We start from the raw sequence: 27,500 nt of genomic DNA on the forward strand, positions 1-27,500 counted from the left end.
CTTCACTGGACGATACCTTAACTTCAATTCCCATCATCTATACAGTGTAAAGAGAGGAATTGCTCAGTGCCTAAAACATCGAGCAAAGAATATAAGTAGCGATTGTGATACCCACCACGAAGAAATGATCAAGCTCAGTAACAATCTATTAAGAAATAACTACCCCAAGAACATACTATCTACTCCAATTATGAAGAAAAGAGAGGATGAAACCAATAAACTGTCTACAGTCTGTCTACCCTATGTGAAAGGCCTCTCCGAAAAGATACAAAAGATATGCGGCCCATATGATATCAGGGCAGTATTCAAGAGCAATACAACACTTCGCAAATATCTCCTTCGGGTAAAACCACCAACAAAAGAGAATATGACCAAAAACTGCGTGTACTCCATCCCATGCAGCTGTGGTAGGTTATACAAAGGCGAAACATGTCGCCCCCTCAAAATAAGGGTAGAAGAACATCGCAAAGCTGTGACACGAGGAGATATTGATAAATCGGGTATAGCTGATCATGTATGGCAAAATGGAGACCACCTCCCCCTGTGGGATGAAGTTAAAATAATAGACAGGGAACAGCACTGGAAAATACGAAAACTAAAAGAAGCAGCACATATGCTAGGACACCACAATCTCCTAAGCAGACCGAGTGCAGATATGAATAGCATATGGGAACCGGTATTGAGGAATGATAGAAAAATAATAGATTTATAAGCCCTAAAATTCACTCCATAATTGCCCACGGCGTAGTGGTTAAGAGCGCGAGCTACTAACCCCAAGATTCCGAGTTCGATTCACGGCATCGACCTGATTAATAATAGTAATAATATTAATAATAATATAATAATAGTAACATCGTTAGGAATGAGAACCCAGGTTCGAAATTTCCCCAAGACACCTGACGAAGGCTGGAGGGTATATCAGCCGAGACGTTGTGTTAACAAGAAACAAGATGAGGACAAAAATCCGTCAAATGTAAATAATGTAAATAATGTATATAAATAGACATTCCTGTAAAATTGGATTAGCTCTTAGTTTTCTCAGTTATCTTTCATAAATGATGATAGAGCGACCACAATCAATGGAGTTAGATTTGGTCTTCTTTATTACCTTTGGATATTAATTTTCGGACAAAATGCTTTGCAGCCAGCGTTTCTATCGGCTATTCATGTTCTGAGTTCCTTTCCTGCCGAAGTCCACTTTGCCTTTCATACCTCTGAGGTGCTAAAGTCGAATTAGTCGGCTGTCCACTTGCCCCGCAAAACAACAACTACTGATCTTGTACATAAGCCTGGAACAACTTTATAGGCGGTGTCATATGTAATCATGTATGGTTATATAAACATGCATCAGGATACATATACATACACAAACATGCACAGGTATGTGCGTGTATGTGTAAGTGTACCTGTGTGTATGTGCGTGCGTGTATTTATGTACATGTTTGTATTTATATATAAATATATATATGTGGGCGGGTGTCTGCTTGTGTGTGTGAATGCCTACACATGTGTACGAGGTTAGACATATATATATATATATATATATATATATATATAAAGATATATATATATATATATATATATATATATATAAATATTCATGCGCATTTAGAGATCTAAATATATCTAAATATATATATTATTTCGTTAGTTCTTTTCCTTGTTTAAGCCATTTGATTGCGGCCATGCTGGAGCACCACCTGAAAGGCTTTTAGACGAAGAAATTGACTTCAAGGCTTATTCTTCGCTATGTTACGTGGTCGTAAAAAACCCGCTGTGAACTCTGATGGGGGGGGGGCTAACATGGTCACAAAGACACACACAAAAACAAACGCATATATATATATATATATATATATATATATATATATATATATAGAGAGAGAGAGAGAGAGAGAGAGAAAGTTATAGAAAATCACTCTCTCTCTCTCTCTCTCTCTCTCTCTCTCTATATATATATATATATATATATATATATATATATATATATCACGGGTTTCTTTCGATTTCCGTCTACCAAATCCACTCACGAGACTTTGGTTGGCCAGAGGCTTTAGAAGTAGTTGGCATGCAGTGAAACTGAACCTGGAACTATATGCTTTCGAAGCAAGATTCTCACCACACACCCACACCTATGCATGTGTGTTTATGAGTAAGTCTATATATAGGATGAACAGGACGAACAAACGTTTAAATAATAGATCTTACGTGCGTGTAACAACGTTATGGTTGCTCGGAACCAAATGATAACCCACAAAGAATCGTCAGGAACAACATTATTCTATTAAGTTGCATAGTTATAGAAAGATAGAGACAGAGGGATAAATAAATCATGTATATGTGTGTGTATATATAAATGTTAAATCTTAAAAGAAAAGTAACAAAAATTGATTTACCTCTATAACGCCGGCTCCAACTATGACTTCAGTTTGAATTTTTCACAGGAATTAAACAAGTTTTATCCACTGATGTGTGTATTTTCTATTGCTTCATATAAGATTTTGTCTCACTTTCCAGCTGGCATCCGAAAAGCATACTGAATGAATTACTGTGTTGCAATAATTCTCTAAGTGTGTTTTTTTTTAAACGAGAGTGGCAGTGGTGTAATGTGATTGGCAGCAATTCTTTAATATCCGGAAAATAAATCCATTTCCCAGCTAGTCAAAATTCCTACTCCTCTAGTTTTGAAATGTTCGCAGTGTAACATGAGATGAAGTGTTTCGTGCACAATACGCCTCTCATTCGAGGATTTCAAACCACGACTTTGTTGTCGTGACTAGCACCCTTAATCACGATGTTATGTGTCCTCGACATCTTTTATATTACCAAAATGGTGTTTTCATATGTCCTGAAAACATTTCGGAGACTATTCTTATCTACTTGACGCTTTTCTAAACCAAACGCCATTGTTTTTATCGATTACTGGGATGGTGATATCTGCTCAAAGACATGACCTCATCTCTCTAGTTACTAAAATGCAAACCCATCAAATTTTCCTCGTTTCGCAGAATATATTTGATTTGGTTGTAATATATGCTTGTTCTTCACTAGTGACAAAAATATGATCAGGGGCGTTTCGGTCATGATCATCCCGTCGATTTACTTTTATCCCAATGTGTGTTGTGTTCTTTTGTTGGTTAAGACGGTAGCGTGTGAGACAATGGAATATCATTGTTTCAAATGCTTACGATAGGGCTGAAAACGCAAATGTTCAAGTAACGGACATTTATTAGTCCTGAAACCTACATCTACGATAATTATTGTAATACATCACATGATGTGGGTGTTAATTTTCATAGAACTCTCCGAAATATGAGTCCGAACTTACTATCAAGATGAACCATCAATTTATTAAATGACATCTAGCACTAAATTATTCTGCTACTAGCAAAAGAATGAAGGTGATATTCTACGTGGTTCACTCTCCATGTGTGTTGAGCATATTGTAACTTTCATTATATGGGTTATGTCAAGTACAACATTCTCTCTAAGGTTTAGGGGCGTCCAGTTCACCCTGTGTAACTTGCCGCAGGACTCCCGCAGATGCAGGTGCTACAGAGTAAGGACGGTACTAATTCCCTAAGTTGTTCACGTGAGCATCCACTTACCAATTTATCATTATTCCATTTACACACAACAGTTTAGATTGTTGGAAAAAATTTCCTACGTCGAGCTACATCAAGTAACCTTAGATGTCAAGAAACTTCCTAAGTATCCTTGCTGTCCCTAATAACACTGTTTTCTGGAGCCTCACTAAACTAGATTTAATATTTATTTCATTTCATCTGTGCAAATCTTTAGGAATAATTCCTAATGCATTTATAATAACGGGGAAACATTTTACCCCCACTTCCCATCGACTCCGTAACTCAATGTCTATGTTCTGCTACTTTACTATTTTTCCTATACCTCTTATAAGGATTTTGTAACTATTTCTGACCGTAAAGCCAATTACCTAGCGCTTTCTATTCTTTTTATCTGCTAATACTAAAACAGACCTTTTAGATTCTATTGCTCTGTGAGTTTGAATGTTAAAATGCCACATCTTCTACTTTTTACTTTCTAGCACTTTACTAGGTTCATGTTCATACCATTTATCAGTATGGTCAAATCCTAGCTCTCTACATATCTCTCAGTGGATTATTTTCCAAAGCTTGTCATGTCATTTCTTGTATTCTTTCTTTTCCAGCTTGATAGATTCACTTACGATATTAGTAACACTTTCTTCTTTTGATTTAACTAACCTACGTTGGGAATTTACCTGGTTTTTGTCTATTTTGGCTTTTATGTAGTTAGACCTGAATGCTTGATCGTGTGTTGTTGCTTACAAACTCTCTCTCCCTTTTCAGCTTCTTTTCTGCAACCATTAACATATCTCACCATTACTATTTCCTGCAACTGTCTTTAGGAATCTACCATGCAAATACCTTCTCTTGTTGGTTAAATAATCTTCCTTCTTTATTCTGGCTTTAATTTCATTTGGCTTTTTGCTTTCCTACCTCCTACTGTAACTCTAGCAGCTCATAAAGTTTCTTCACTATTACATATATCTACTATAGCTAACTCTTCGCTGACTTCTACTGATATTAACTCTCTTCCACCTTCGTTATTCAAAGTAAGTACAATCTTGCTCTTCCTAATCTAGGGTGAAGTCCTCCAATCATATTGAATTCCTTCCTAGTTCTTCTGTCTAGATTTGCTAATTCAGATCTTTTCTTCCAATCAACAAAAGCTGCTGAATACCGAAGTAACGATACTTCCCAAAGTATTTACAGCCTTTACTAGATTTAGAATAGGTAGCTTTCCTTTCATTAGCTTCTTCACCCTTTTGATGTACTCTTTATCTATTTTTATTTCCATTTCCATAGTTAGTACACTGTCAGATTCTCTAATACTCCTAAGCACTTAGGATTCTCTGCTTTCAGTGATTTTACTCTCTTGCTATCTGACCTTCTCTCCTGACTACCTGTCCCATTTTTTTACTTATGTCGTGCACTTATCTATGCCAAATTCAACACCCATATCTTTGCTGAAGAGTCTTAAAATTCGTATTAAGGAACTAATACGCTTCGAATTGTCCAGCTTGAGCAAATGATTAATATTTCCTTTAACATCTCTAAACTGATACCCTGCCTTTGCCTGTCTTAGTACTAAATTGAGGACCGTTAAGCATAACACAAATATTAATAGAGATAAACGAGTCTTCATGGAGAATTCCTTACCTGATATTAACTTTTCCTAAGGCTGTGTCAACTGAGTAGAGATATACTTTCCAATTCTTTACAGTTTCGCTATAGCTAATTAACTCTCTTAAGTTGTCTGCAATACAGAATATACTCAGACATTCATCGATCCATTAGAGTTGAATCATGCCATATGATTTTTATATTCTCGCTTTTAGAATTGCTTTGTGTGTAATACATTGTGAGTTCCTCGAGCCTTCTTTCAGAAAACTTTTCACTTCTTCTGGTAGCAAATTTTGGTTGTCAAAGTGCTTCCAAATGTTTATTGTGAGTATTCGGATAAACAGTTTCTACATTGGGAATTTACCTGTTTTCTTCTTTTTTTGGCTTTTATGTAGTTAGTCCTGAATGCTTGATCCTGTGCTATTGCTTACAACTTCTGTCTCCCTTTCGGCTTCCTTTCTGCAACCATATTACTCAGTGTATGTGTGCATGTTTAGGCGCGGCTGTGTGGTATGACCATATTAGTCTGTAATTGTCCCCCGGCTTTTCTTTCTGCACCATTTCTGTTCCACTGGCGTTTTGTCATTTATTCCCAAGAAACCATACACCTATTTAGATATTATTCCTGCCATCAGCTTCCACATCAGGGGCAGACAGGTGATAGGCCGGTGATTATCCACTGCGTTGCTTTGTTGGGATCCTTTTGGCAAAGAATTGTTTTACTTGTGGTCAGCCACTTTGGGATTTGTACAACGTTTTTGATGCTTTTATATATTTGCTTGGCTACTCATCAGTGTAGTGCTGGGAAATTTTTCAGTCGATATCTTTGTTCCCCATCCGGTCCTGAGTATTTCCAGTTTGGCGATTTAATGATTCTGGCCCACCTTGGTAGTCAAATATACAATGAGGCGACTGGCGTTTATACGTCTGCTTTTTCTCGTCCTTAATTACTAAACATTCCTCTCCTCTCACTTAATTTACCCTATCTATCCTCTACTCACTTAATCTAATCTATCTCTCTATACATATATACGATGATTATGCAAGAATTTGTGTGTGTGTGTGTATGTGTGTGTATGTGTGTGTGTGTGTGTGTGTGTGTGTGTGTGTGTGTGTGTGTGTGTGTGCAAAGAAATATTTTTATGGCCATCTCTAAACTCATACGTATGTATGTATATACATGGCCGCGTATTTGTGTGTATCTGACTGTGTGTATATCTATGGGAATATGCCACTTCATATTTGTCTGCATGAGTCTGTGTCTGCATTTTTTAGTGCCGGTGTATATATGTATGTCCCTCTGTATGTATGTGTGTGTATACATTCATCCCCTTAACCCCCAAGTCAAACCACCCTCACTGTACCTGACTAATCTCTGTCTACTCTCATATATTTCTCATTTACATTATAATAGACTCTTCCAAGGCCTTCCAAATCTGATACACTTTCTATGCAAAGACGCAACTGATAACCTCATTTTACCTTTCCCAGGGACTTTCCTAGAAACTTTACTCACTCTTCGATCATGAAAATACCAAACACATTTATCTGAGAATTCCATGGTTTACCAAAAGACTGCTAACGAAGAATATCCTCAATTAAGGATATTATGCATTTCTGCATTTTCTTTTTCTTTCTCTAACAACGAAATAAATTGCTTAAAAGGAATTCTTTAATCAATAACTTGATCCACATACTTAGCTATTCTAGAAACAGCTATAAGAGCCTTTGCTTAATTTCAAAACTACGTGGTACTATTCTTTTATTTGTTTGAGACATTTCACTGAAGCCATGCTGGAGCTCCGCCATTTTAATCGAACAAATGGACCCCAGGACTTATTTTTTGTAAGCCTAGTACTTATTCTATCGGCCTCCTTTGCCGAACTGCTACGTTACAAGCACGTAAACTCACCATCATCGGTTGTCAAGCGATGTTGGGGGACAAGCACAGACACACAAACACATACACACACATGACAGACATCTTTCAGTTTCCGTCTCCCAAATCTACTCGCACGGCTTTGGTCGGCCCGAGGCTATAGTAGAAGACATTTGCCCAAGATGTCACGTAGTGGGACTGAACCCGGAACCATATGGTTGGTAAGCAAGCTACATACCACACAGCCACTCCTGCACCTATACTTATGTTTATACTCTGTTTATGTTATAAATTATAAAATGAATGTTCTTGAATAACGCTAAATGTTTTTCTTGATCGTTATCTGTTATAATGTATGTCTCTCCGCTCAATGATCAACCACTTCTTATCGCCTTTGATACGTAATTTCTGCACCACATTTTTCTGTTCAAGCTGGTGTTTTAGTGGTTAACCAAACTGAACACTCACACTACATACGACCTTTTACATGATTTCCTTTCGTATAAACGCTAAGGTGTAAAATATATTTATGTGGATTTCGGGAGTGGCATGAAACGGCTTTCTTCTATTTATATGTATTTCAATTACTCGTGTAATGAACAATTCCTTTAACGAACATGGATCGGAAAGGATTATCTGTATATATAGAGATATATATACAGGCTTGAGAACTTTTTAGTCGAACTAATTGACCTGTGTACTTAATTTTTTACTCCTGGTACTTATTTTATCGGAGTATTTTGGTGAACCGCTAAGTTACCGACACGGGTCGACAAGCGGTGGTTGGGGACAAACACGGACACAAATACACACACACACACTGATACATATATACAGACAGACAGACGTATACATGCATAGGAGTGGCTATATCGTAAGAATCACATGGATCCGTGTTCAGTCCCACTGCATGACACATTGGTTAAGTGTCTTCTACCATAGCTTAGGGCCGACCAAAGCCATCTGAGTGGATTTGATAGATGGAAACTCATATAAGACCGTCGTATGTGTGTGTGTGTGTGTACGTGTGTGTGTGTGCATTTGTGTCTGTATTTGTCCCTTCAGCATCCCTTGACAACCGATGATGGTGTGTTTACGTCCCTGTAACATAGCAGTTCGGCAAAAGACACCGATAGAATAAGTACTAGGCTTACAAAGATTAAGTCCTAGGATCGATTTGTTTGACTAAAGGCTGAGCTCCAGCACGGCCGCAGTCAATTGACTGAAACGTGTAAAAGAATATACACGATGGGCTTCTTTCCGTTTCCATCTACCAAATCCACTTATGAAGGCTACATTAGAAGACATGTGCATATTGTACCACGCAGTGGAACTGAACCCGAAACCAGATTTTTAAGCAAGTGACTTACCACACGGCCACGCCTAAACATGCATCCATACACATATTCAATCCAAACAAACACGCATAAAGATGAAACACTTTCCAAGCCGTTCACTTTATAATTTGTTAAATGATTGATACGATGCTCATTAATGAGTAATGCTGTGTTATGTTTTATTTCTCCTACACAATGATTTCAAATTTTGGCACAACACCAGCAATTTCGGGGGAGGGAGTAAGTTGATTACATCGATCCCAATACGCAACTGATATTTATTTCATCGACCCCGAAAGGATAAGAGGCAAAGACGACCTCGGCGAATTATTTCGACTTAATATTAATTATTATTACGTTCATGGATTTGTGAAATTGGGTGTTAAAATAGATTTTCTTCTACTTGGACATGTTCATCTGATGCCAATTAAACACACGAAATATATATTTGATCTTCACATATTATTATTATTATTATTATTATTATTACTATTATTATTATTATTATTATTATTATTATTATTGAGTGAAAAAGCAGGACATGCCGTCAAAGTGACCCATCATGACAACTCGTCTGATAAGGCTACACCAGGCACATCCATCACAACCATATGTGCGTGACATGGTGATCTCATATCAAGATAAACAAAGATAAACAGCGCATGACCTCGCAGGTGGGGCCCAGTTGGAATTTTCTTCGGGTCGAGTAGCCTATCCCGCTCTAAAGGTCCCTGAATAAGGTTTGTTGAAGGATGTTGAACAAAACACCCATGTTTCCAAAGGTAAATTATTCAAACTCCAAAGAATTCCTCTCGACACATGGCTATGATGTTCCCCTCTACTTCTGCTCAACTGGTTATGGTCAAACAACTTACAAGCAAATCAGTGGTATTAAGCAGAATATTTACTGTATCCGATCTTTTATACCCAGACAAAACAATGTACATAACACTTCCAATCAATTAAGATCAGAAGCCACGAGAGCCACTGCTTGGTACTGCATCCGGGCATTTATTATTATAATTATTATTATTATTATTAACATTATTATTATTATTATTATTATGTTATAATTGTTGTTGTTTTTGTTGTTGTTACTGCTGCTGCTGCTGCTGTTGTTGTTGTTGTTGTTGTTTTTGTTGTTGTTATTGTTGTTGTTGGCACGCCTGGCGAAATGCTCAGCGGTATTTCGTCTGCCGCTCATTCTGAGTTCAAATTCCGCCGAGATCGACTTTGCCTTTCATCCTTTCGGGGACGATAAATTAAGTACCAGTGGAAGACTGGAGTCGATGTAATCGAATAGTCCCCTCTCCACAAACTAGAGACCTTGTGCCTCCAGCAGAGAGGATTATTATTATTATTATTATTATCATTATTATTATTATTTTATGTTTGACTTTTGTTTTGCATTTGTACAAGTTGGATCCAAGTCTCACCCAGAGACCTCAAGAGACAACAAGTTAGAAGTTCATGTAGGTGTTATGCCTAGGGTACCATATATTTGGATTTGTACAGTTTTGTTCAAGTGAATGTTTAAGAAACCATAAGAAAATTATGTTTGCTTTAAAATTTGAGATCACATAGACAGTATTTTACGTAGGATATGGGCAGTTCCCATGAGCACTATATTTTGAACTTCAGCCATTTTGGGGTTTCCTGGAATCTGATCTAGGTAGTAATCAGCCCGTTTCGCTGTCATTCCCAGGGCACCTATGACAATAGGTATTGTTTTCGTCTTCAGATTCCACATTTTGCTAATTTCTATTTCAAGATCTTTATATTTGCTCAGTTTTTGGTAGGTCTTGACAGATACGTTTATATCGATTGGGACAGTCATATCAATGAGGAGGCATGATTTTTGTCTGAAGTCTTTCAGTATGATGTCTGGCCTATTTGCGTCTATCTTTCTGTGAGTTTGAATGGTGAAGTTCCAGAGGAGTGCAATGTGATCATTTTCAAGTACTGGGGGTGGTTTGTGTTCCCACCAGTTTTTATCATGGGGCAAGTCCAGGTTTTTGCATATTACCCAGTGAATATATTGTGCAGCTCTATCATGCCTGTTGAGATACTCTGTAGGCGCAAGCAGACTGCACATGGAGACAACATGATCGATGGTCTCATTTTGTTGTTGGCATATACGACATAATGGGGAGCTGCCGTTCTTTAATATGTTGGCCTGGTAGTTCTTTGTAGGTAGGCATTGATCTTGGGCTGCTATGATAAACCCCTCTGTTTCTGATTTCAAGCCAGAGGCCATTAACCATTGGTGGGTAAGGGCTTTGTCAATATCTGCATTATTCGCTCTCTTTGGGTATTTGCCATTGAGAGGTTTTCCATACCATTTTTCAGTCATAATAGCTAAGGCAGCAATTTTAGCACGGGTTTTCAAGCGCTTAGCTTTTTCTGCAGGTGTTTCTAGTTCGTCTAATTCTTGAATTTGTTGCAATTGGAATTCACTTAGATATTCCTTTGCCTGTTTTGTTACTGAGTAAGATGCTTTCTTGCTTTCATATTTTAAGACAAGTTTTAGCATCCAGTCCTCAGAGTTTTTCAGATAGGTGTCTAGGCCAATTGTGGCTACCTTCATTGATAATGCCAGCTGTAAAAGTCCTCGGCCTCCTTCTTTTCTTGGCAGATAAAGACGTTCTATATCTGCCTTAGGGTGGTGCATTCTATGCATTGTCAACAGTTTTCGTATTTTTCTGTCAACATTACATATTTCAGTAATTGACCAGTTAACGATGTTAAAACTGTAAGTCACGACTGGTATGGCTAGAGCATTGATCGCTTCGATCCTGTTTCTCGCGTTCAGCTCTGTCTTCAGTATTGCTCTCACCCTGCGATAACATTCTCTTCTGATCCTTTCCCTCATCACTGAGTGCTTGATATTGTCCCCTTCAATTACCCCTAGGTATTTGTAGCTCTCCGCTGGTTCTAACTCTTTTATGACATTTTGCTGGTCAAGGTTCACATTAGATGTATTTGTCATTTTTCCTTTGATAAAGGTAGCTTTTGCACATTTATCAAGGCCAAATTGCATCCTGATGTCATCACTGAATTGTTTAACAATCGCTAGTAGGCCTTTGAGTTGTTGGTCATTTTTTGCAAAGAGCTTTAAATCATCCATGTAAATGAGATGATTTATATTTTTATCAAATATTTTATAACCATACTGTGCATCATTGAGCAATTTTGAGAGCGGTATTAGGGCTAGACAGAAGAGGAGTGGTGATAGTGAGTCACCCTGGAAAATGCCACATGAAATTCTTATATCTCCAGCATTTAGAGATTCATTGTCATTGTTCAACATCAGTGTGGTTCTCCATGGTCTCATACTTACGGATAAAAAGTTTCGCAGAGTAGGAGCTATTTTATACATTTCCAGACATTTCCTAATCCAGCTATGTGGTAGGCTATCAAAGGCCTTTTTATAGTCTATCCAGGCTATTGACAAGTTTTTGTGTCGCTTGTGACAATCTTCTAAGATCATCTTATTGATGAGTAGCTGATCTTTACAACCATAAGATCCACGTTTACATCCCTTTTGCTCATTAGGGAATATGCTACTTTCTATTAAAAAACTATAGGTGTACTCGGTTAGGACAGATGTTAGCGTCTTATACATTGTTGTTAAGCAGGTTATGGGTCGATAATTTTTTGGTTCGTTTGTTTCCTCATTTTTTGGAAGCAGGAATGTTAAACCATTAACTAGCCAAGAGGGCATCAAACTAGGATTTTGCAAAACATCGTTGTAAAGTTTTGTTAGCAGTTCATGACTTTCTGGGAAGGCATTCAACCAGAAGTTAGGAATTTTATCCTTTCCTGGAGACTTCCATTTGCTTGACCTCCTGAGAGCAGATCTTATATCTTCTACCTTGACCCCCTCCCACTTATTATTATTATTATTATTATTATTATTATTATTATTATTATTATTATTATTATTATTATTATTATTTTATGTTTGACTTTTGTTTTGCATTTGTACAAGTTGGATCCAAGTCTCACTCAGAAACCTCAAGAGACAACAAGTTAGAATTTCATGTAGGTGTTATGCCTAGGGTACCATTTATTTGGATTTGAACATAGGGTTGTTCTAGAGAATGTCTAAGAAACCATACGAAAATTATGTGTTTGTTTTAAAATTTGAGATCACATAGACAGTATTTTACGTAGGATATGGGCAGTTCCCATGAGCCCTATCTTTTGAACTTCAGCCATTTTGGGGCTTCCTGGTATCTGAGGTAGGTACTAATCAGCCCGTTTCGCTGTCATTCCCAGGGCACCTATGACAATAGGTATTGTTTTAGTCTCATTCCCAGGGCACCTATAACAATAGGCATTGTTTTAGTCTTATTATTATTAACATTATTATTATTATTATTATTATTATTATTATTATTATTATTATTATTATTATTCAGTATTTTTGTTTTTATAACGTGCTTTCACTTCACTACCGAGCGCAGCTCTGTGTGCCTTGGGTACGTGCAGTGGTTTGCTGTGATGCTCTTTATTATTATTATTAGTAGTAGTAGTAGTAGCAGCAGTAGTAGTAGTAGTAGTAGTAGTAGTAGTAGTAGTAGTAGTAGTAGTAGTAGTAGTAGTAGTAGTAGTAAGGTGGCGAGCTGGCAGAATCGTTAGCACGCCGGGCAAAAATCTTAGTGGTATTTCGCCCATCTTTACGTTCTGATTTCAATTTCCCCCAAGTTCAACTTTGCCTTTCACCTTTTCAAGGTTTATAAATTAAGTACTAGTGTAGTACTGGGTCCTATGTAATCGACTATCTCACCACCACCCCACCAAAAATTTCAGGCCTTGTGCCTATTGCAGAAACGACTATTATTATTATTATTATTATTATTATTATTATTATTATTATTATTATTATTATTATTATTATTATTTTTCAGTAGTTTTATTTTTATAACGTGCTTTCACTTTACTACCGAGCGCAGCTCTGTGTGCCTTGGGTATTATTATTATTATTATTATTATTATTATTATTATTATTATTATTATTATTATTATTTTTCAGTAGTTTTATTTTTATAACGTGCTTTCACTTCACTACCAAGCGCAGCTCTGTGTGCCTTGGGTATTATTATTATCATTATTATTATTATTATTATTATTATTATTATTATTATTATCATTATTATTATTATTATTTTTCAGTAGTTTTATTTTTATAACGTGCTTTCACTTCACTACCAAGCACAGCTCTGTGTGCCTTGGGTATTATTATTATTATTATTGTTATTATTATCATAACTATTATTAGTTTATTTAAATTCTTTTGTCACACATACTATGATCTCCTAAGCGAATCTCTGCTCCACTCATTTCTTCTTATCCTACCTATTCCGTATTAAAATTTATATTAAATGTCTACTTATCTACGGTTTGTCAAGAGGATTGTTTTTGAGATAATTTCTACTCGGAACAATTGTAAATTTATCACTGCTTAAATCGGAAATTCGCAATAGGCGCAGCAGCATGTTTTTGTAATTGTTAGCAAGTGCTATGATACTTGTGAAGGTTACTTTCAACGACGCAAATATCTCGTTTTTACAAATGTAAGTTGACGGTTGCATGAAAAATTTGGGCAAATTTGGAGTAGTGGGAGTGGATAGCGCACGTCGGGGGCTGGTGCTGAACTCGTTATGGGTGAGAAGAAAAAAAAATGACAAATGAATACACACACATATACGCATACACACATACGGACACACACACTCACACACATATATATGTGTGTGTGTTTACATATATATATATATAAATATATATATATAACGAGAGAGAGAGAGACTTTTGGGTGCCAACCAGATCGAACCATCGCAGGTGTGATTGGCCAAAATGGTCGTGACGTGTTAGACTTGACTGAGGAAAGAAAGCCACGAATGACCCGCCTTTTTTTGCCTGTCCTAATTGTTGTTTCCCCTCTTCGCCTTTGTATCGACTATTTCTCCGAATGTTTTATTGTCCTCTATTGCGTTTTTGTTCCATTTATATATGTATATATATTTTGTTACGAATGCCCGCACGCGAAGCACCTCCTTAACACCGAATAGGGGACGCGCGCGCGCGAACGTTCACGCCCAGTGAGCTAGCAAATTCGTCTCGGTCACATGACCGATAATAAAGCCCCGGCTGGAGCACGTAACGAAGAACAACACAGGCAAAAGGAGGGGAGGAAGAAACAACACGAAGACCATGCGTTCGGTAACCTTTTCTTTTTACATAACATCAAAAACATGAGAATAAAGCATTACATAAACATGAGAATACATTTCAAAACATTACATAACAGTTCAATAGCATATAACGGTGTGACATTGCGTGAACATAATCAAGGGTTTGCCATCATTAAGTCCATCAAAAGTTCTTTCTTTTCTTTGTTTTCTCTTTTCAGTCACACATGTAAAATTTCTTTCGGCACTGTCATGCTATTAGCGGTCAGAAGTGAAAGCGCTCACTGCTAATGAAGTATCTGTCTGTTTGCCTGTCTGCCTCCATGCCCATTGCTGGCCTGTCAGCCTGCTTGCCTGTCTGCCTACTTGCCTGCTGCTGGCTTGTCTGCCTGCTTGCCTACTGAGCTATCTGTGTGTCCGTCTGTCTGTCTGGCTGCTGGTTTGAGTTGATACTTTGGCTTACTTACTTACTGATATCTATCTACTATCTATCTATCTATCAATCACTCGTCCACCTTATTAGAAAACACAAATGTAATATAAGAACATATTTCCTGAAATTGCAAATTATTTAAAATATAAAAATATAATTTTCAACAGAGAGAATTTATCGAAATAGAAAACAAATGAAGTTTGAAGTTAAGTTTCAAAATAAATGTGATACTTATGCTTCGTAGATACTTATACTCTGTAATGTTTCAAACGCATGGATATAGGTGTCGAATTTGTTGCAATGGCTTCTGGAAGATCTCGTCCTTGAATTCATAACGCCACATGAATTCTATTAGATGTGTTTGCAGTAAATTCCGGGCTGTCCCATTTTCTCTTTTGTTCCTGTTCTTGGCATGTTTCCATAGGCATTCGATGTCCAGCTGACAATCCATGGACGTTAAATAGTCCAACCCTAAAATGCACAGATCCTCCATTTCAACCACGTAAACAGGAAGCACAACTTCCAATCCGGCAACATCAATCCGGACATTAACTGGCCCTCTCAGCTCACTACAATGTCCGGTAACTCCACACAACTGCTACGATGTCTCAGTCAGTTCTAGATCCTGCAACACATCGGACCTCACAAAAGTCTGTCCCGAGGCCGAATCGATCACTAGAGAACACGTCCGGCCGTTAACTTTTCCGTTCACTCTTAGGCTGTCAATCACAGACCCTGCATGCCGTCTCGAGTGTGGGGCTACTTTGGAACGTCTGGCTGGTGGTTGCCCCTCAACACCAGCTCCTCTTCGTTTCTCGACTCTATTTCCTGCTGGGCAGTCACAACTCAGGTGTCCCAGGTACGTTACTTCCTTCTGAAACAGACTGCACTTCTTCGGGTTCAACTTGAGGTCTGCAGTTCAAAACCTCTCTCGCCGCCAACTGTAGCAGTCTCGCCGCCTGCGTCCGCTTTTCTCACAGTGCCAACACACGCCAGTCATCTCCTCATTCCGCTTACTAAGTCCTTCAACTTCACGGATTTTACCCTCCGTGCTTTGAATCCGGAGCTTCCACTCACTCGTAAATTTCCGCTGCTCGGTTTCATACAGGACCCGAACTCCAGAGCTCTAGCCAACGCCTCTTGTGGCTTCTTCCTAGCCGGGACCACACCGCTACTTTCAACTCCAGGAGACCCGCATCCAGACGTCGGAGCATCACGTGATGACGCAGCAACAGCAACCACTTCAGGTTTAGCGACCTCAGGCTCGGCAGCACAAAACTTCTCAATGCGCTCCGTCCTCTCATTGGGCTTTTCGATCTGCTTCTTACAACATACGACATCACTACTCAGTCCGCGGAACTCCTCCCGCATCCTCTGTTGTTCCCTCCTGAATTCACAAAACTATAATCCAAGAGGTAAACCACTGACTACTGCCATCGCATTTGGCTGCCAGTATCCCATCTCTCTGTCCCTCTCTCTCTCTCTCTCTCTCTCTGGGACTCTATACATTTCTGCTGACCATATCATTCTCTCTGTCAGACTTATTCTTCATCTTCATCTCTGTACAACTGCTTCGGACGACCGCTACCACACTGGCTATCTCTTTCTCATCGTCACTTCATCTCAACCGACTAGCCCCATCTCCACGGGCAAACTGCTGTCCCCCAACTGCTTCGGCTGGCTGCTACAGCTCGACTGCCTCGGCTAGCTGCTACAACTCCACTGGCCAGAATTCTCTGCTAACTCCTATTCATCCCAAATACCATAGCTGATTGTGCTACTTTTCCCCCTGCCAGGATGGGTCAGTCGGTAAAATTCCTATGGTGCCTTTTTTTAACTTTCGCTGACCGGAAAGGGGCAGCTACGCTAAAAATAGCTGTGGCTGCCGACAAGACAAAGGAAATACCATTCTCCCCAACTGACCAGAGTACGGGTTCAAACCCAGCCCGGGAGATAGGGATATAGTGCTAATTGCATCTTCGGTGGTCGCATCAATATATATATATATACAGATATATATATATATATATATATATATATATATATATATATATATATATATATATATATATAATACAAATGATATGTGAGCATATGCATATATACATACATATATGTACATACCTACATCTACATGTACATATAGATGCATATCCGGGTAGAGGACGTGAAAAAAACGTGGACGGAAAACGAAGGGGAACATAAGCAAAGCACAAAAAACGAACTTTTTTTCTTTTTTACGGACAACAGAATAAATATATAGGAAAACAGACTCTACCGCAAAGTGTTATCAGATGAAAGGATGAGCCTATATGAGCAGAAGACTATGCAAGGATAAGTTAGTAGAAAGATCAGAAATGATAGGGACATTGATCATCAAAGCATTCTATCATGGACCAAAGACCGGATTACTTCCTCCCGCTTTGAAGCGTAAGCGTTTACAATCCAGGAACAGGAAATATCAACCAAATACCTGATGCACAAACGGGATAGAAATGCAGGAAAAGCACAAAAATATGACAACCGATGCAGACTTTGAGGAATGAACACTGAAGATATCACCCATAAATAGTATCTATGCGTGTGTGTTTGTGTGTGTGTGTGCGTGTGTGTGTGTGTGTGTGTGTGTGTGTGTGTGTGTGTGTGTGTGTGTGTGTATATATATATATATATATATATATAACGCATTTATGTATAGAAAGAATGATAGATAGATAGATAGATAGATAGATAGATAGATAGATAGATAGATATATAGATAGATAGATAGATAGATAGATAGATACAATAAGAGAAAGCGGGAGGCAGATTAATAAATCATATATATGTGTGTTTGTGTATGTGTGTGTATAAACATAAATGTTAAATCTTAAAAGGAAAGTAGCAAGAATTGATTTACTTCTATAATGCCAGCTCCAAATATGATTTCAGTTTTAATTTCTTACGGAAATTAGATAAGGTTTATCCACTTATGTGAATATTCTTTTACCTCATGAAAGGTTATTGTCTCATTTTGCAGCTTGTATCGGAGAAGCATACTGACCGCAGTACACAATTGTTATAACTCATTATGTGTTTTTTTTTTCTTAACGGTAGTGTCAGTATTTTCTGTCGATGGATGTGGTTGACTGAACTTTAATATCCGGAAAATAAATCCGTTTTCTAGCAATTCACCATTCCTAAACCTCGCAAATCAATATGAGATGAAGTGTTTGGCTTCAGAACACAATACAACTCCCGATCCAGGAATTGAAACCGCGATCTCGTTATCGCAAATGCAGCACCATTAACAACGCGGTCATACACCTTGGACACCAATTATATTATCAATCATGGTACATGTCATATGTAGGCGTGACAACATTCCAGAAATCCTTCTTATCTACTAGGCGTTTTCCAGAAGCAACACCCGCTGAATTTTGATGAGTCTCAGAAAAGATCTGAGCGTCACTCCTAAGAGATGTTTCTTGTTAGCTAACGATATGGCGTTGTATCATGTAATGATAGAGAGTCTGACGCAAAAAATTGCGTTGTTTGATGTTGAGTACGAGGCCAATATTAGGCACATATTCTTGATGTGTTTTTTGTGTGAGTGTTTTACTTAGAGTGTTGTTGTCGACGTTGTTGTTTGCCCTGACTTATCATAATTTTACATCTAATTCTTTTATTCCATCATTAGCAAAATGATGGAAAACATAATAAACATATCTGCGTCACAAGCCAATGTTTCCTGATTGAGTAGAGCTTGTATCGGATAAGCATACTGACCGAAGTACACAATCGTGATCAGAGGATATCCAGTTGTTATCGCCCCATTCATTTAGTTATATAGCATTGTCTCCGGTCTCTAGGTAAGCAGGGTTTTGCTGAATTCAACTGCTTAAGCACACATGCTACCAAAATCCCATAGGACACTCGTGTATATACCACTAAATACATGCTTCCATCTCGTCAGATTTGCATGCTTCGCCGTCTTCCCATCACCGCAGGACGTTTGAAAGAAAAAGTAAGTTGTACGGTTAAAAAGTATAGAGCTAAAATTAAAAAGATAATATTAAACAGGAATATCCAAGCAAAATAGTCAGCAATGCCTGTACAAAATTTTAGGTCCAATAAGGCTTGCACACCACCACATAGACCCGGTCCATTGTTTTGGATTAAACCACAGATCATTGCAATAGGGTGCAGCCGACGCAAGATATCTAGTATCAATAAGGGTCGAACGTTTACCGGTGTGAGTTCACCATGATCTCAAGTACAAGCAAATGATCACCAAAATGTTCAATACCATTCCCTACATATCCAGTTTTATATCAGAGTGGCGTTCTCCCAAAGTCATGCTTTAACAAAATTTGAGGGTGCCTCAATCCCAGAGGTCTTTCGACATGCAGGACGCCCACGCAGAATTTTTAACTGCCCGTGCTAAGGGGTACCGCCATCCATTTAACAAGACATGTTTTCAGTTCTTGTGGGCTTCAAGTAAACCCTACATCACCAGGCTTGGTCGAGTTGACGTCGACCAAACCGGCATAAACATACATACATACATTCATACATACATACATACATATATTGCCAGATACAGCGTCCCGATCCGTAATTAGTCTTGACACCGAGGTTCCTTTTATATTTCTTTCCTAAATATATTCAGGATCGAAAATAAGAAATACTATTTTTCTACTGAGATTAAAACAATGTTATAATTCTCTGAAGTACTCTTCCTTTATCTGGAATCGATTTTACATAGTCAATAGTATTTCTTAAGTCTTTCTTTTTATTTGCAGCATATATGTTTTAATTAGTTTTGTGTAAACATTAATCGTATTTAATTCCAATAAAACGTATTTGTTTCTATTTGAGATGTTTAGATGTTTCATTGATAACTCTTTATATGGTAAATCAAGTGTTTGTAATGTTGAATTGTTTCAAACGAAACAAAAAATTACGACGTTGTTCTGAATTTTAAAATCCGCCTTCAAATTAGAAGGAATTAGAAAGGAAAGCGAAAATCTGTTTGATTCCCACACCCTAGTAAGAAAAGCCCGATAATGGGAACACTCATAACACATATTAGAAACATTAAATATAATGTTTGAATGTTTAAATATATACATATAGACATTCCTGTGAAATACGATTAGCTCTTAGTTTGCACAGTTATCATTCATAAATGATGATAGAGCGACCACAATCAATGGACTTAGATTTGGTCTTCTTTATTACCTTTGGATATTAATTTTCGAGTGAAGTCAAAATTGTTACCATTTCGGACAAAATGCTTTGCAGCCAGCGTTTCTATCGGCTATTCATGTTCTGAGTTCCTTTCCATCTGAAGACCTCTTTGCCTTTCATACCTCTGAGGTGCTAAAGTCGAATTAGTCGACTGTCCACTTCCCCCACAAAACAACAACTACTGACCTTGTACCTAAGCCAGGAACAACTTTATAGGCGGCAGTCTAGGATTTTAGGACAAAGAATTGCTACACGGTGTCATATGTAATCATGTATGGTTATATATAGATGCATCAGGATATATATGCATACACAAACATGCACAGATATATGTGTGTATGTGTGTGTATGTGTGCGTGTGTAAGTGTACCTGTGTGTGATTATGTATGTGCGTGCGTGTATTTATGTACATGTTTGTATGCATATATAAATATATATATGTGTGGGCGGGTATCTGCTTGTGTGTGTGAATATATGCACATGTGTACGAGGTTAAACATATATATATATATATATATATATATATATATATATTTATATAAAACTATATATATATATATATATATATATATACGTAAATAATTCATGTATAAATATTCATGCACATTTAGAGATCTACACGCACACATATCTAAATATATTTTTTTTTTCGTTAATTCTTTTCCTTGTTTAAGTCATTTGATTGCGACCATGCTGGAGCACCACCTGAAAGGCTTTTAGACGAAGAAATTGACCTCAACGCTTATTCTTCGTAAGCCTAGTACATATTTTAATGGTCACTTTTGACGAACCGCTATGTTACGTGGTCGTAAAAAACCCGCTGTCGACTCGGATGGGGGGGGGGGGCAAAAATATTCACAAAGACACACAAAAACACACGCATATATATATATATATATATATATATATATATAGAGAGAGAGAGAGAGAGAGAGAGAGTTAGTGAGAGAGAGAGAGAGTGAGAGAGAGAGAGAGTGAGAGAGAGAGAGAGAAAGTTATAGAAAGTCTATATATATATATATATATGAAAGAAAGTTTGAAAATGCACTTATTTTTAAAAAATATTTATTTACTTAACCGGTTTCACTTTTTAGAAAAAGATTATCAAAAGTCTTTGAGAATAATAAAAAATGTTAAAAAACAGTCTGAGTATTAAAATGTATATATACATTCTTTGATGATAAAATATATTTAAAGTATAAAGCTTTGTATGAACTTTGTAGTGTTACATACTGATTGTCATATTAAGGTGAAATTGTTAAAAACAGTGTTAAAAACAGTGTATGAAAATACACATATGGAAAAATACATATACATATACATATTCTCATACATATTCTTTGACAATCGAATAAAATTGAGAAGGAACTGACCTGGCCTTTTTCTCTTGTGTATATTGAAGGAATGTTTTACTGTCTTAAGAGACAGTATGACTGGCTAGCTGGGGTGGGAGGGAAGAAGAGTTAAAGAAGATTTTTTTATTTTTGGTTGGTCTGTGACAGTCTGTCATGGTTCACTGGTTTTTGGGACTGGTTCTGTGCACATCTCTATGTGTGTGTATATATGTGTGTTTGTGTCCGTGTGTGTGTGTGTGTGTGTGTGTGTGTGTGTGTGCCGTTTTTATTGGTCCCAGAGTTTATTGTGGAATGTGTATATGAGTGTGTGTTTGAGTGCTTTTTGTGTCGGTGGGGATGTTAGGTGTGTGTACGTGAGACTGTGCGTATATCTCTTTATCTGAGTGTGTATGTGTTGTTTTGATCGTCTTTGTGGTGTGTGTGTGTGTGAGGGTGTGTACGTATGTGTGCGTATGTGTGTGTATGTATGTGTGCATCTGTGTGTGTGCGTGGGAGTGTTTTGTGTGAGTGTGGGAGTGTGTGTGTGTCTCTCTGTCTGAGTGGGTGTGTTGTTTTAAATACCTTGTGGTATGTGTGTGTGTGTGTGTGTAATCAAACTTATGTGTGTGATGGTTCATATGTATGTGTATGCCTATGTCTGTATGTGTGCGTGTGTGGCATGTGTATATGAGTATGTGTGTGTTTTTTTATCTATGGTAGGATGGTGTGTGTATGTGTGTGCACGTTTGTGTGAGTGTGTATGTGTGTGATTAATATTTGTTAGGGTGTTGTGTGTGCGCATGTGTGTGTATGTGTATATGTGTTTGTTCGTGTGTGTGCGTGAGTGCGTTTGTGAGTGCGTGTGTATGTGTGTTTGTGTGTGTTTTTGTGTCGGTGGGGATGTTAGGTGTGTGTACGTGAGACTGTGCGTATATCTATTTTTCTGAGTATGTATGTGTTGTTTTAATCGTCCTTGTGATGTGTGTGTGTGGGAGAGAGCGCAACCGTATGTATGTGTGAGGATCACAGGCTTCTTTCGGTTTCCGTCTACCAAATCCACTCACAAGGCTTTGGTCGGCCCGAGGCTATAGAAGAAGTTGCCATGCAGTGAAATTGAACCTGGAAGTATGTGGTTGGGAAGCAAACTTCTCACCACACAGCCACACCTATGCATGTGTGTTTATGAGTAAGTCTATATATAGGATGAACAGGACGAACAAACGTTTAAATAATAGTTCTTAGGTGCGTGTAACAACGTTATGGTTGCTCGGAACGAAATGATCACCCACAAAGAATCGTCAGGAACAACAATATTGTATTAAGTTGCGTAGTTATAAAAAGATGGAGAGAGAGGGATAAATAAATCATATCTATGTGTGCATATATTTAAATGTTAAATCTTAAAAGAAAAGTAGCAAAAATTGATTTACCTCTATAATGCCGGCTCCAAATATGACTTCAGTTTGAATTTTTCACAGAAATTAAACAAGTTTTATCCACTGATGTGTGTATTTTCTATTGCTTCATATAAGATTTTGTCTCACGTTCCAGCTGGCATCCGAAAAGCATATTGAATGAATTACTGTGTTGCAATAATTATCTAAGTGTATTTTTTTCAAACGAGAGTGGCAGTATTTTCTCTTGACGTATGTGATTGGCTGCAATTCTTTAATATCCGGAAAATAAATTCATTTTCCAGCTAGTCAAAATTCCTACTCGTCTAGTATTGAAATGTTCGCAGTGCAACATGAGATGAAGTGTTTCGCGCACAATACATCTCTCATTCCAGGATTTCAAACCACGACCTTGTTGTCGTGACTAGCGCCCTCGACCACGATGTTATGTATCCTCGACATCTTTTATATTACCAAAATGTTTTTTTCATATGTCCTGAAAACATTCCGGAGACTATTCTTATCTACTTGACGCTTTTCTAAATCAAACGCCATTGTTTTTATCGATTACTGGGATGGTGATATCTGCTCAAAGACATGACCTCATCTCTCTAATTACTAAAATGCAAACCCAACAATTTTATCTCGTTTCCCAGAATATATTTGATTTGGTTGTAAAGTATGCTTGTTCTTCACTAGTGACAAGAATATGATCAGGGGCGTTTCGGTCATGATCATCCCGTCGATTTACTTATATCCCAATGTGTGTTGTGTTCTTTCCTTTGTTAAGACAGTAGCGTGTGAGACAATGGAATATCATTGTCTCAAATGCTTACGATAGGGCTGATAGCGCAAATGTTCAAGTAACGGTCATTCATTAGTCCTGAAACCTACATCTACGATAATTATTGTAATACATCACATGATGTGGATGTTAATTTTCATAGAACTCTCCGAAATATGAGTCCGAACTTACTATCAAAATGAACCATCAATTTATTAAATGGCATCTAGGACTAAATTATTCTGCTACTAGCAGAAGAGTGAAGGTGATGTTCCACATGGTTTACTCTCCATGTGTGTTTAGCATATTCTAACTATCATTACATGAGTTATCTCACGTACAACATTCTATGGAGGAAGACGAATTGTTGGTCTTCTTCTATAGAGGCGGAGAGGTGGAGAAGGTGTTGGAAAAGCTCCATAAGGGAGCAACTTTAACCTGCACACGGGATCCCGAATGGCCTCCGCAGATAGCTGTGGCGGTCATAACATTGCTCGTGTTGCGTAGACTGGAGGGGCTCAATGAGAAATATCGTTTGTGGCCGGGCGACGCCGACACGTCACCCGCTTTGTACTTGAATGAGGCGTGGGCGATGGCGGCGTATGTGGTCACAAGCGATGCTGGGGAGGATTATCGATAAGATGTTAAAAGCGTCAGTGTTATGAATCGATGAGGGGTTTGAAACCTTATTCTTTTTAACAAAGTAAGAGGCGTACTGCCTCTTTTTTTATCAATGAACAGTTGTAAAAGGTTTGTTGCTTCATATATAAGAGAACAATGTTTTGGGGAAACAAGCGTCACTTGTTTCTCCCATTAATCATCATTCTTCATCTAATATAACATTATGTCTCTGTCCAGCCCGCAGCTTCCTTTTTCTCTGCATGAGGCCTTTATGACCAATTTAATGAAATAAAGAAGATTGTTTCCCAACCACACGGTTCTGGGTCCAGTCCCACTGCATGGTAGCATGAGCAACTGTGTCCTACTCTAGCCTCGGGTCGGCCAAAGCCTTGTAAGTAGATTTGGTAGACAGAAACTTAAAGAATCCCGGAGTATAAATAAGTATATATTTATGTGTGTGTATCTGTGTTTAAGTTCCTCTCACCCCCCATCACCGACTAACAATCGATGCTGATGTATTTCAGTCCTCGTTATATAGCGGTTCGGCAAAAAGAACACGATTAGCTTAAAATGTATGTTCTGGGGTCGATTTGTTTGACTAAAACCTTCCGAGACGGTGCTCCACCATGGCCGCAGTCAAACGACTGAAATAGGTACAAATAACAGGATATACATATATATGTGTATATATATATATATATATATATATATATATATATATATATATATATATATATATGTATATATATATATATATATATATATATATATATATATATATATATATATATATATATATATATATATATATATGGATGGATGGATAGCTAAATGTATGATTGTATGTATGTGTACGTATGTATTTATGTATGTATGTATGTATGTATGTATGTATGTATGCATGTATGTATGTATGTATATATGTATGTATGTGTGCGTGTGTTGTCTGTGTGTGTGTGTGTGTGTGTGTGTGTGTGTGTGTGTGTGCGTTTGTAAACAATGTGTTGGTGTACCTCAGGTAACTTGCTTAGATTTTCGTGAGCAAAAAGGACGAAAGAGTAACGCTGTTAGTTGGGGAAGAAGAGAGGAAGATGAAAGAAAAGAGAGTAATGCAAAGCAGGATGGGATACAATAAAAGGAAGAAAGCAATATAAAATATAAAATGTAGAATGTAGGGAAGAAAAGGGTTTCATTTTCCCTAAAAGGTTGGTAGATATAAAAGCTTTAAAGAAGTTTCCGGGATATAAAAGTTTAAACGTTTAAGCATATACAAAATATTTATGAATAGAGAAGTAGGTGTCAATGTACATACATACATACATACATACATACATACATACATACATGCATGCAACCAACGTCTCTTTCTATTAATCTTTTATGTATTAATGTATGTATGTGGTGTGTGTGTGAGTGTGTGCTTCTTTTATTTTGTAAGGGGGGGGGAGTATCAGCTGAGAGGGAAAATACATGTCTCTTAAACTATCCTTCACTTGCCTCTGAAGAAAAATTTTCATCTCAGTGTACTTGACTGCTATATCTAGCATCATGGGAGACTACTGATAGGACAATATGTTTACAGATGCTACTTTAAGTAGCATAAATTTTCCTATGAAATACAAATTTCAAGGTACTTGGCTGATATTTTTACAGAGCTTCTAAAAATATCATTCAGCTGCTTCATAATCTGTCCTTCAATGTTATATATGCAAGACAAAGTAAATTTCAGGACACTTGGCTGTTATTTCTAACAAGATGAGACTACTTGCAAGACTATTTTCAGACTGTTTTAAGTATCCTTCCATCGTATTCCTAACTCAAATTTCGGGGCACTTGGCTGTTATTTCTAGCATTATGTGGAACTAAGTGTATGTACATTTAACTGGCCTCCAATGACAACCCAAATTTCAAGGCACTTGGCTTCTATTTCTAGCAGCATGATGTGTGATGACCTTGCAAGACAATAGTTTACAGATGGTTATTTGAGTGTCCTTCAATCTTATATGAAAAAAACGAGTCAAATTTTAAGGTATCTGGCAGTTATTTCTAGCATGATGTCGACCCACCTGTAAGATAGTATTGCATTTTATGAATTTCAATGCTTCCTAGAAAGAACGACAATGTAGAAATGTCCCGTGATTGTGCGAGGAAAGTAGCTTGCTTACAAACCACATGGTTCCGGGTTCATTCCCACTGAATGGCACCTTGGACAAGTGTCTTCTACTATAGCCTCGGGCCAACCAAAGCCTTGTGAGTGGATTTGGCAGACGGAAACTGAAAAAGCCTGTCGTATATATATACGTATATATATATATGTATGTCTGTGTCTGTGTGTCTGTGTTTGTCCCCCAACATCACTTGAAAACCGATGCTGGTGTGTTTACGTCCCCATAACTTTGCGGTTCGGCAAAAAAGACGATAGAATAAGTACTAGGCATCCAAAGAATAAGTCCTGGGGTCGATTTGCTCGACTAAAGGCGGTGCTCCAGCATGGCCACAGTCAAATGACTGAAACAAGTAAAAGAGTAACAAAAAATGTAAACAAAACACCAAGCAGAAATTGAAGTAGATGGTGAATATGCTCCGGAATAATCATTTAAAGATGTTTTCGTTTTATGTTGTTATTGTTTTTGTTGAATAAAATTTATTGAAAACAAAAAGCTGCAATAATTATGCACCAACCTAATAAATACGAAGTGGGGAACCCAAAAGAAACTGTGATTTTGTAATGTTATTTTATTAGTTTTACATGTTTACACTTTTATCGCCTTCAAAGTATTCTCCATTTGAAGCAATGCATCGGTCCAGATGCGTTTTCCACTGTTCGAAGCAGTTCTGGGACTCTTGCAAAGTGATGCCGTTTAACGTCTTCGTCGTTTTTTTCTTCACCTCTTCCACATCTGCAAATTCCGTAGCACCAGCTTCCACCACTAGTGTTTACCTTCCAAAAAAAAAGGTACGGATCAACTTCCAACCATTCTTTCAGTTCACGACACGCAATTCCTCGCTCAAAATACGTTGATAGGAGCTCCAGGACGTAAGTTCGTCAATTGTTCAGTGACGATCCTCCATACTCTACCAACATGCCAAGGACCAACATGGA

At 37.7% G+C, this 27,500-nt stretch overlaps 2 protein-coding genes across 5 annotated transcripts in view; one reads left to right on the top strand and one right to left on the bottom strand.

Annotated features, from left to right (window-relative positions):
- The window catches only part of LOC149130136 (uncharacterized), a 173,129-nt gene extending 149,955 nt beyond the window's left edge, over positions 1-23,174 (bottom strand). Inside the window, exon 1 of one of the 3 annotated variants that reach the window (XR_016239196.1) lies at positions 23,029-23,174. The gene's annotated coding sequence lies outside the window, so the exon portion shown is untranslated. The remainder of the gene's footprint in view (positions 1-23,028) is intronic. The other 2 variants (XM_089346170.1, XM_089346175.1) reach the window with 2 other exon arrangements.
- Positions 1-27,500, top strand: part of LOC106867080 (acyl-coenzyme A amino acid N-acyltransferase 1) — a 224,087-nt gene that overhangs the window by 180,470 nt on the left and 16,117 nt on the right. The gene's annotated exons all lie outside the window — the stretch shown is intronic.

Source organism: Octopus bimaculoides, chromosome 30, assembly GCF_046866305.1.
Source record: "Octopus bimaculoides isolate indiv1 chromosome 30, ASM4686630v1, whole genome shotgun sequence".
NCBI classification, from domain to species: Eukaryota; Metazoa; Mollusca; class Cephalopoda; order Octopoda; family Octopodidae; genus Octopus; species Octopus bimaculoides.